Raw genomic sequence first — 13,127 nt, forward strand, 5'->3', positions numbered from 1 at the left:
AAAAATAATTAAACTTCGTCCTCCAACTTACTTTTAGTTTTAGGACAATATCTAGCTTGAGCCGTCATTGAGTTTTTTTTATATCAATTATGTGTACTAACTGTTGAAGGAAGCTTGACGACTGATGGGACACGTCGAAGAAACAGGTCAATCGAAGCAGACTGGCGATTTAGAGTTAGACTCGTACTAAGATTAGACTACTAAATCTTAAGTTACGTACGACTAAGCTATTGAATATTATCGGAGTCAACGAGGATAATGTATTTGACTTGTAATACAATACTACTCATGTAATTATTTGTATTATAGTAGGATTCCTAGTATAACTAGAATAGGATTCTTCTCCTATATAAGGAGATTGTAACTCAACATTATAATAATCAATACATCATTGATTTCTACATACTTCCGTGAGATTTATAAGTTGTATCTGACAAAAAATGTTTTTCCGCTCTTTAACGTATTAGATCAAAATAAAAAACAACCAAATTATCAAACTGCAATGGCCCACTTTACCAACACTTTTTCGACCTCTTCACTTCATCATCTTATTTTGTCCTGCTCCATTAAAAATAAGACAATGAACTATCTTATATGGAGGACACAAATGACTTAGTTGATTCAAGTGATGAGATTAACCGAAATCATCACAGAACCACGTTGAGGGACCTGTTTCAATGGACAGACTACTAAGAAAAGTGTAACAGGTGAAAGGGTGCAGAAGACAACAACATTGTTGATGATTGGGAGGATAAGGATATGTTACGAAGGAGTTGGATTTCAGGCACCTTGACAGAAGAAAGCATGTACCTGATTGTAGGCTGCTCAACTGCCAAGGAGATATGGGAATGCTTGGGAGAAACATATTTTCAAGCAACTAAAGATAAGAAGTTCCAAATAAAGTAACAAGTGAAAATTCGGAGGCTAGGAACACAAACAATTGACAAATATATTAAGAAATTCAAAGGCATATGTGATAGTTTTGCAACCATTCACAAGTCTGTAGATAAAGATAGAAAAAATGATTAATTTTCCTAGAGGTCTAGGTCATAATTACAAGACCTTCAGGACTATCATGCTAGTTAAGAGACCACATCCTACTTTTAATAATATTGTTAATGCTCTCGGGGGTTTTCATATGAGGGAGGAGGAAGAAGAAGTGCCTTAACAAAACAATAACATCGCATTCTCTGCCCAAAGAGGAAGATGAAGAGGAAACTACTCACAAAAAAAGAAGAAAAAATAACTTCAATTCAAAAGAAAGAGTCTTCAAGAAGGGTTTACATATCAAGACATGTTGTGTTTGATGAAAACACATTACCTTATGTGTCTCCAAAGCAATATCAAACTAACGTTGATGTCTCACCTCACCTTGCTACTTTTGTTGAATCTTTCTCAACACTGCAAACACCCGATAATTATGATTCAGGGGAAGTACAGGTTGCTAACCCGCCCATTAATATTGATAATGCTGCTACACCTCATGTACTCATTGATGATAAGATTATTATTGACCTCTCAATAACAATATCAGATGTCGAAGAACAGGTTGAATTTGATGATCCATACATTAACATTGAAACTCTAGCTGCAAATTTTGAATATGCCAGCAGCAGTGAGGAACAAGTTGCTCTTAAAGGTCCAACCAATGATCATCATCAAACAACCACTTTAGTTTACGTACCAGTTGACCTTCAGCTTGACAATGTTACACTCCATTCCACTGTCTTGGTTAATGTACAGTTGAGGTACTTCATGCACCACAAGGGCATCATATGATCACAAGGAACAAGGCGAAGGAACGACACTTGTTACTTGTTGGTAGCAGCAACACATAAATTGTTAGAGAACCAAATACTACTAAGGAAGAACTAAAATCACCTTATTGGCTTGCAGCAATGCAAGAAGAAATTGGTGTTTTACATACTAACAAGACATAAATTTTTGTGCCTAAATCTCCTGATATGAACTTTGTTTGATCAAAATGGGTGCTCAAGACAAAATTAAAAGTTGATGGGACAATAGATAGGTATAAGTCCAGACTTCTGGAAATGGGATTCTCGCAGCTTGAAGGGCTAGATTTTGAAGAAATATTTAGTTTTGTGGTTAAACCTAAAACTATTAAGGTGGTTCTATCCATTGTTGTTAGTTCAAAGTAGAAATTTAGACAGGTAGACGTCAAAAATGTTTTTCTACAAAGCTTCTTACAAGAGGAGGTGTAGATAAGTCAACCCCCTAGTTTTATTGATCCCTTGTATCCTCCGCATATATGTCTACTTAAAAACGCATTGTATGGTCTTAAACAAGCCAGAAGAGTGTGGTTTTATAGGTTTAACATGCATCTCTTACACCTTGGTTTTATTTGTAGTAAGACTGACCCTTCCCTATTTACTTGGAAAACTCACAAAGGAAAAATATTTATCTTTGTTATATGTGGATGATATTATTGTCACAGGAAGTATTCATCTCATGTTTTAGACTTGGTTCTACAACTTGGAAAGAAGTTTTCTATGAAAGATCTTGGCCCTTTACACTTATTCTTAGGAATTGAGGTGAACTATTTCGAAGGTGGAATTCACTTAAACCAAAGCAAGTATGGTGCTGAGATGTTGGCAAAGACAGAGATGACTTTGGCAAAGGCTGTAACCACTCCTTTGTCTAGAAAACATGGTTTGCAAAAAGCTGTGGGAAGTTTTGTATATGCTTCATTTTAAAGAATGATAGTAGGGAGTCTTCAATATTTGACCTTCACAAGACCTGATATAACTTATGCTATGAATTTAGCAAGCAAATTTATGCAAAGCCCAAACGTTGAACATTTTCAAGGAGTAAAAATGATACTCAAGTACATCAAAGGTACTCTACACTTTGGACTCATAATTATTTCACAATCACCATGTAGGTTGGATGACTACTCAAATGCTGATTTGGGAGGTTGTAGAAAAACTAGGAGATCAACTACAGGTTTTTGTATCTACAAAGGTGCAAATTGTATTCTTAGACCTCGAAGAAACAGAGCACAATAGCTCGATCGAGCGCTGAAGCTGATAATAGAGCACTAGCCTCCACTGCCGCAGAAATGACTTGGATTTTATATCATCTTCATGACCTTGGAGTGTTCCTTCGATATGTTCCTACATTGTATTAATATAATATGAGTGTGTTGTACATGACGATTAATCCAGTTATGCATGCTCGAACCAAACATGTTGAACTGGACTATCATTTTGTTCGTGAGAAAGGGGCAGGGGACAACTTCTTGCTCAATTTGTAAAGTCTAAGGATCAGCTAGCTGATATTCATACCAACGCCTTAACAAAATAGGTTTTTTCTGGTTTTTGCAGCAAGCTATGAGTTACAATTTCTCTACTCACTAGCTTGAGGGGAAGTGTTAAAGGAAGCTTGACGAGTGATGAAACACGTCGAAAGAACAAGTCCATTGAAGTAGGCTGACGAGTTAGAGTTAGATTCATACTAGTATTAGACTACTAAATTCTAAGTTTTGTACGATTAAGAAACTGAACATTGTAGGAGTTGATTAGGATAAGGTATTTCACTTGTAATAAATTACTAATCATGTAATTATTTGTATTGTAGTAGGACTCCTAGTATAACTTGAATAGGACTCTTCACCTATGTAAGAAGTTTGTGACTCAAAATTATAATCATCAATACATGCTTGATTTATACATACTTTTGTGAGATTTCTACGCTAACTAATGTAAAAATGATCAATTAAGAAAGGACATATGTTGAATACTGATTAATTTTCTTTCCTTCATATTTTTTATTTGTCATTTGCTTTCAACACTCACTACGCCACCTGAAAAAGATTTAATACTTAAAAACTTGATTATGTTTTTCCATAACTATTTCTTTTTGGAATTCGTGGGTTCTAGGACTAAATAAGATTCATTCTCTTTCTTTTAGTTAGATTCCTAACATGATGTATTAAATCTATCAAAAAAATATTGTTGTAGTTTATTAAATGCCCATTCTAACACATTTTTATTTCTTCAATCTTAATAGTGGTTGTCTAAAATCTTGTGTCATAATAGAATATAAAAATTTGTGTCTATAACAAGCAAAAATGGGCTTAAAATTGAAGACTTCATGTGCACCAATAAACATAAAAATAAATAAGGGCTTTAGCGACATTCAAACCCTAGTTTTGTGGGTAATTTCTCTAGCACAAGGATAGCTCTACACTAATTAAGAGTGCGCTATTAGTTATATCTTCTTCTTTTTTTTGTCAGAGATAAATATAGATGTATATGCGCCCACACATATGAATGTGGGTTCGCCTGTGATAACAAGATAAAGTTACTTCTTGAGTGAAAATCATTAGTTCAAGTTCCAGGCTTTGATACGGTATGTAGAAGCATAGACATTTATGCTAATAAAGAAATTAATATATATACATACCAGGATTTTGAACGAGCATATTTGAGGAAGAAAACAAAATCAATGTCCCTTTGCCCTATCTTACGCTACTGTACCTATTTTGATTGAATCGAGTGGAGGTTGTAACCCTAATTATCATAAAAGGACCAATTTATAGGATTTCTCGGAAAATGTTATTATTTTTATTTTGCATCATATAATATAATGAAATGGTGAATCTATTGAATTACTAAAATAAAATAAAACTTATATGGTACAACTTATTTATGATATGTACTTATCATACTAGTAATATTTGTAGTGAATGCTAAAAGTAATTACTATTTATAGCTAATCTTTTTATTTCATAGAAAAATGGTAAATACACATGACTATCTACAATTTGGTTGTAACATTAGGGATTTCTTGGCTAATCTTCGTTTGCTCTGTTAAATCGCGACTCATCCATAAGAGGATAACTATTTGGTTGTTTTTAATTAGTTTTTCTTGTTTAAGTGCATTTGTTTCATTGATTTTTCTTCAATTTTAAACTTAGGCATTGTTAGGGACTGTAATTGAGGAAATTGAATCAATTTTAGGTCAATCATAATGGGTCAAGACAACAAACTGGTCAAGATCCAATCCGAACTGAATTTGATTGGATCAATATTAATTGAGCCAAAACTGGGCAGATAATGAGTCAAGACACAACTCAAATCAATTTTTGCTAAGTTTAATTATTTTATTAGTTCTTTAAAATATTTTAGTACAGAATAACGTTATTGACAAAAATATTTTATAAATATGTATAAAAAAATTCATACTACACAAACCTCTAACTTTTTCATGGTCTGCTAAAAAAATGGTAATTAAACAAGTGAAATTTAAACCCCTTACAATGTACAAAGACATTTATACTAAGCAATTTATAATTTATATATAATCACCAAAAAGAATCTTATATATATCATGTAAATTTGTTGTCAAGAAAATTCAAATGAATATACCTTTGCTCCTTCTAGATTCGCCCTTACATAAAAAAGTTAAAATGTACAAATTTTGTGTCTATAATACTGAACAAATGATATCTCTTGGTATATTCTGTATCTCTTATACATAAAAATGACGATTTCCTATAATTAAAAAAGTCATAGCATCAGAAAATTGAATTTGTAACTGGCCTACACAATCAAATTTGACTATTTTAAGGTATTAAATGTCACATGCAAAAAAAATTAAGTGGATTAAATTGGACAGATCGAAGTAAATTTTCAGTAACTAAATATACGTGCCAATTTCTCTAAATAAATAATCACATTAATTTTTTTTTCTTTTTACCTTAATTTATGTGATATTTACTCTTTTTAGGTTGTTTCGAAAAGAAAGTCTTTTCATAGTCCTCTATTAATTGTTCACTTTGTTATAGATAATTATTCCAATCATTTTGATCTCATTTATCCTTAAAATTATTCCTTTTTTATTTTTGTAAATGTAATCAAGTTTGTAAACCATTCAGAAAAAGATTCTTAAAGTCCAAATTAATGAAATTTATCATTTTTATTTATGATTTTTTGAAATGAGAAAACCAAATAACTAATATAAAATAAAAAAGACATATTTTCACTCTAAATTTTAATAAAATAATTTATTATCACATTAAAATCTAAGATTTATATTATGATGCTCCAAAATAAACATCAAAACAAGAACCCCAAATTGAATGATGTTTGTGCGAGTTTCTTCTTCACAGATGAGGACGCATCATGTCCGACATAAATACTTCTCGATCTAACTTGGACTAATCCATTAACAGGAAAGAAATGTTTGAAGCTCTCTAAGAGAATTCAACACATAACATAAATTTGAATTAAACAACCAAAGTCTCAAATCATACATCATTTAAGAACAAGCATGAATGTAAAAACCATCTCTATTACCAAACAGAGTATTCAAAACATTCACAATTCTATGTTTCCAAACAGATAAAATCTTTTTAGTACCTTAAAGAAAAGGAAAAACACAACCTTACTACTCCATCAACCAAACGTCTCGTTTCTGTTTGTACTTCAAAAACATTTTAACTAAAGATTAACAAGGATTGTGGTAACGATACTAATAAACAAGATACACTTTTTCTGCTTTAGATTATTAAAGATAGTCAATTAGATAAAACAAAAAAAGAGCATCTAAGATAGAATGCTCAAGTAATATTGTTGTATGTTATTGAGCTTGTTTTTTTTTTGTTTTTTTTATAACCAAGAAGTCCTCGAGGGTCAATAGTGCACGGTTCATAACTCAGTGGATGATAGACCCGCCCATTTACTCTTCTCCACTTATTTACCAGACTTTTTGTCTGCGGTAGGGTTCGATTGAGATTGTATATATATGATGATATGGAAGATGCATAAAGGAATGGGATATGTTCTGACTGTAAAGGAAAAAGACTGATTTATGAACAACTGACTCCACTCCCTCCCCCACCCCCATTTTTTTCCCTTTTCCTGTATTTAGTAATAATTTTTCTGGGATGTGGAATTGTAACATTGAGCTTGTAAGAATAATATTGTTGAAATTCATTTTGAGCTTAAAATGTATATTGTATCATAATTCTCATTGAAAAAAGTTGTTGAAAGGGATTATCTTTTCCATTCAAAAGGGGTATTTTTACTTACCATTAAGATCAAGGGATTTGATCGAATTTCATTCTTTCTCACTATTTAGAACAATGTGTGAACAACGTCGTCAACTCTCATAAAACAACTACTTGAAATTGTAACGACCTGTTTAGTCATTTTAAGCAGTAGATTTTATTTATGAAAAAACTGTCTGAGTCGACGGAACCCACGACGGACCGTCATGGGCACGACGGACCGTCGAGGGGGTCTCGTTCCAAAACACTTAGAATTCTGAAGTTTGGGTACTGAAATCGACTCTCTGAACTTCGTAATGGAATGGCAGGACGGACCGTCACAGGCCTGACGGGCCGTCATAGGCGTGACGGGCCGTCACAGACTCTTGGTAAAAAATCTAGTCTCTGAACTCTGTGACGGAGCAGCAGGACGGACCGTCGCAGGCACGCAGCCCGTCACAGACTGCGTAATCCCTGGCTGGGTCGGATTTCTGTTAAGTAATTTAAGGGGCGTTTTGGACTATTCCTGCTTTAATTATAAAGTTAGTGGGTTAATGTTAATAAGTCTAATTACTTGGGGGTTAAAAGAGGTAACCTTGAGTTAATTAGTGGGATATTATTGCCATCTTTATACTTAATTATATGCTAATTAGGGTAAAAGAAAGAGGGTTTGAATAAGAAAAATAGAAAGAACAAAGAGAGAGAGAGGGTCGAACGAGAAAGAGAGAAACGAACGAAGAGGAAACACAGGCTTTGGGGAATTTGCTTGCTTGATCACGAATCTTCGGTGGAGGTAGGTTATGGTTTATGCTATTCGTAGTAAACTCTTAATAGCGAATGATATGTGTTGGGTAGTATTATAAAGTCTTCTATATGCTTAATTGTGTGCATGCATGATGTGATTTTATATATAATTATGATGAAATTAGCATGATGAAGCTATTGAATCCCAAATCTTGAAGAACCCTAATTTTACTTTGTTAATGATGATGCCTTGGTATAAAAGAAGGCTTGATGAACTAAAGTAATGAGATTAGGGGATCGGGTGTCACGTTCCGACACCAGGATAGAATATAAATGTGGATCGGGTGTCACGTTCCGGCACCAGGATAGAATATATATATGGATCGGAGTGTCACGTTCCGACACCAGGATAGAATATATGTGGATCGGGTGTCACGTTCCGGCACCAGGATAGAATATATATATGGATCGGAGTGTCACGTTCCGACACCAGGATAGAATATATGTGGATCGGGTGTCACGTTCCGGCACCAGGATAGAATATATATATGGATCGGAGTGTCACGTTCCGACACCAGGATAGAATATATGTGGATCGGGTGTCACGTTCCGGCACCAGGATAGAATATATATATGGATCGGAGTGTCACGTTCCGACACCAGGATAGAATATATGTGGATCGGGTGTCACGTTCCGGCACCAGGATAGAATATATATATGGATCGGAGTGTCACGTTCCGACACCAGGATAGAATATATGTGGATCGGGTGTCACGTTCCGGCACCAGGATAGAATATATATATGGATCGGAGTGTCACGTTCCGACACCAGGATAGAATAAATGTGGATCGGGTGTCACGTTCCGGCACCAGGATAGAATATATATATGGATCGGAGTGTCACGTTCCGACACCAGGATAGAATATATGTGGATCGGGTGTCACGTTCCGGCACCAGGATAGAATATATATATGGATCGGAGTGTCACGTTCCGACACCAGGATAGAATATATGTGGATCGGGTGTCACGTTCCGGCACCAGGATAGAATATATATATGGATCGGAGTGTCACGTTCCGACACCAGGATAGAATATATGTGGATCGGGTGTCACGTTCCGGCACCAGGATAGAATATATATATGGATCGGAGTGTCACGTTCCGACACCAGGATAGAATATATGTGGATCGGGTGTCACGTTCCGGCACCAGGATAGAATATATATATGGATCGGAGTGTCACGTTCCGACACCAGGATAGAATATATGTGGATCGGGTGTCACGTTCCGGCACCAGGATAGAATATATATATGGATCGGAGTGTCACGTTCCGACACCAGGATAGAATATATGTGGATCGGGTGTCACGTTCCGGCACCAGGATAGAATATATATATGGATCGGAGTGTCACGTTCCGACACCAGGATAGAATATATGTGGATCGGGTGTCACGTTCCGGCACCAGGATAGAATATATATATGGATCGGAGTGTCACGTTCCGACACCAGGATAGAATATATGTGGATCGGGTGTCACGTTCCGGCACCAGGATAGAATATATATATGGATCGGAGTGTCACGTTCCGACACCAGGATAGTATATATGTGGATCGGGTGTCACGTTCCGGCACCAGGATAGAATATATATATGGATCGGAGTGTCACGTTCCGACACCAGGATAGAATATATGTGGATCGGGTGTCACGTTCCGGCACCAGGATAGAATATATATATGGATCGGAGTGTCACGTTCCGACACCAGGATAGTATAAATGTGGATCGGGTGTCACGTTCCGGCACCAGGATAGAATATATATATGGATCGGAGTGTCACGTTCCGACACCAGGATAGTATATGGATCGGGTGTCACGTTCCGGCACCAGGATAGAGTATATATATGGATCGGAGTGTCACGTTCCGACACCAGGATAGTATATGGATCGGGTGTCACGTTCCGGCACCAGGAATGTATATGGATCGGAGTGTCACGTTCCGACACCAGGATAGTATATGGATCGGGTGTCACGTTCCGGCACCAGGATAGTATATGGATCAGAGTGTCACGTTCCGACACCAGGATAGTAGTAGTGGAGCGGAGTGTCACGTACCGACACAAGAGGAATAAAGATAATGAATCTTGAAATATGCTAATATACTCAATCTAAAGAACATGTTTCCCAAAAGAGTATGGTGTGGAGGCTTGAGTCCTCATAGATATGTTCGGTGATGTTATAAATGATTTTTATACTTGTTGCTATCACCTGTTAAGAATATTAGTTGATTTTATGATGTTATCTGAGATATATTGTTTTCTATTTTGAGTTGGCCGATGATATCTACTCAGTACCCGTGTTTTGTACTGACCCCTACTTGTATTTGTTTTCTTTGTTATTTGTGGAGTGCAGCAAACATACCGTCGTCTTCAACTCAACCGCAACTCTAGCCAGTCTTCATTACACCGGATTTCAGGGTGAGCTAATGCTTCTAGCTTGGACTGGATCTTCTTCCTCATGTCTTGATGCCTTGAAGTTCCGGCATGGACTAGCTTTTGTTTATTTTAGTTTCTTAGAATACTCTTAGTTTAGTAATTTGATCATAGATGTTCTTGTGGTGATGACTTCCAGATTTTGGGGAATAATAGATGTTGAATTTTAGAAGTTATTGAATTGTCTTTTTATTAATGAGTTTAAGTCTTCCGCATTATTTTCTGTTGATATTAAATTGAAATGTTAAGGTTTAGATTGGTTGGTTCGCTCACATAGGAGGGTAAGTGTGGGTGCCAGTCGCGGCTCGGTTTTGGGTCGTGACAAACTTGGTATCAGAGCATTAGGTTCGTTGGTCTCATCACACAAGAACGAGTCTAGTAGAGTCTTAAGGAACGGTAGGGGGACGCCTTTACTTTTCTTTGAGAGGCTATAGGACTTTAGGAAAATTCCATTCTTTCTTTCTTTCGTGCTATTACTTGGATCCAATTGGTATCTAGGTGATACAAATTGGTATCTGACCATCTTCACTCTATTTCGCAGATGGCCAGAACTAGAGCAACGACTACGTCAACACCAGCACCGGCGGGACAGGGTGCGTCTGAGCCAGCCACTGGGGCTGTAGCTCGAGGAAGAACAGCGACAAGAGGCCGTGGTAGAGGTCGTGGGAGGACGTCCTCTAGGGGAAGAGGACAAGCACCTGCCCCATCTGGTACTAGGGCGGTGACTCCTCCACCGACTGAGGAAGTAGTAATAGAGGGTGAGGAAGGGGAGAATGAACAAGTACAGAATGAGGGATTGCCACCCCAACCTACCCCAGAGATGATCAATCAGGTTCTGGCTTATCTTAGTGGGTTATCTGATCAAGGCCAGACACCTCCAGTGTTTTCTGCACCAACACCTCAGGTTCCGGAAGTACAACAGGCAACCGCTGCGGCTCCCCGCATGGATGCTCCATTGGAAATAGGCACGTTTCCTCGTCTGACTACAGGGCCTATAATGACAAGCGATCAGCATGAACTTTTCAGTAAGTTCTTGAAATTGAAACCTCCAGTCTTCAAGGGTGCTGAATCTGAGGATGCCTACGATTTTCTGGTTGATTGTCATGAGTTACTACATAAGATGGGTATAGTAGAACGGTTTGGTGTGGAGTTTGTGACTTATCAGTTTCAAGGGAACGCCAAAATGTGGTGGCGGTCACATGTTGAGTGTCAACCAACAGAGGCACCACCTATGACTTGGGCGTCATTCTCTAGCTTATTTATGGAGAAGTATATCCCCCGGACCTTGAGGGATAGGAGGAGAGATGAGTTCTTGAGCCTAGAGCAAGGCAGAATGACGGTCACTGCGTATGAGGCTATGTTTCGTGCATTATCTAGGTATGCCAACCAGCTTTGCTTCAATTCACAAGAGTGGATTCGCCGTTTTGTGAAAGGGTTGAGGTCAGATTTGCGGATTTCAGCCTTACAGGTAGCGGCTACAGCGAAATCCTTCCAGGAAGTGGTAGACTTCGTGATAGAGGTGGAGGGAGTGAAGCCAGATGACTTCACCATGGCATCGACATCTAAAAGGTTTCGAAAGGGAGGTGAGTTTAATGGTTCTTACTCTAGAGGACAGGGTTCAGGAGGTTACTCAGTCCGACCAATTCAGTCTTCACTACAGACTATAGTTGGGGGTCCACCTCAGACCGGTCAACATTTCTCTGAGGTTGGAGGTTATTCCCAGACCTCGTCATTCTCACAGAGACCTATGCTAGACTCCAGAGAATGTTATGGATTTGGGGAGACTGGACATATTAGGAGGAATTGTCCAAAACAGAGTTATAGACCCCCGATAGCTAGAGGTAGAGGTGGTCATGGTAGAGGCCGTTATTCTGGAGGACGTGGTGGTCGAGGTAATGGTGGTCGCCAAAACGGCCGAGGTGACGGACAAACTGGAACTACTACAACACCACATGGTAGGGGCAATGGGCAGATAGGTGATAGGGCCCACTGTTATGCTTTCCCTGGGCGGTCTGAAGCGGAGACATCAGATGCTGTTATCACAGGTAATCTTTTGGTTTGTGATTGCATGGCTTCTGTATTATTTGATCCTGGCTCCACATTTTCATATGTATCTTCCTCATTTGCTACTGGTCTTAATTTACATTGTGAATTGCTTGACATGCCTATTCGTGTTTCTACTCCGGTGGGTGAGTCTGTGATAGTCGAAAAGGTATATAGGTCTTGTCTGGTGACTTTTATGGGTAGCAATACTCGTGTAGACTTGGTTATCTTAGAAATGGTTGATTTCGATGTAATTCTGGGTATGACTTGGCTTTCTCCAAATTTTGCAATCTTAGATTGTAATGCTAAAACTGTAACGTTGGCCAAGCCTGGGACAGATCCGTTAGTATGGGAGGGTAACTACACTTCCACTCCAGTTCGTATCATCTCCTTTCTTCGTGCTAAGACAATGGTTAATAAAGGATGTTTAGCGTTATTGGCACACCTCAGGGATGATACTACCCAAGTACCTTCGATTGAGTCGGTTTCGGTAGTTTGTGAGTTTCTGGATGTGTTCCCTGCAGACCTCCCTGGTATGCCACCGTCCAGGGATATTGACTTTTGCATTGATTTGGAATCGGGTACTCGTCCCATTTCCATACCCCCTTATAGAATGGCTCCAGCAGAGTTAAGGGAATTAAAAGCCCAACTTCAAGAATTGTTAGGGAAAGGCTTTATTAGACCGAGTGCACCCTTGGGGTGCTCCTGTTTTGTTTGTGAAGAAGAAGGATGGGAGTTTGCGGATGTGCATTGACTATCGGCAGTTGTACAAGGTAACTATTAAGAACAGGTATCCTCTTCCTCGCATTGATGATTCGTTCGATCAGTTACAAGGT

The sequence above is a fragment of the Solanum pennellii genome, chromosome 4, assembly GCF_001406875.1.
Source record: "Solanum pennellii chromosome 4, SPENNV200".
NCBI classification, from domain to species: Eukaryota; Viridiplantae; Streptophyta; class Magnoliopsida; order Solanales; family Solanaceae; genus Solanum; species Solanum pennellii.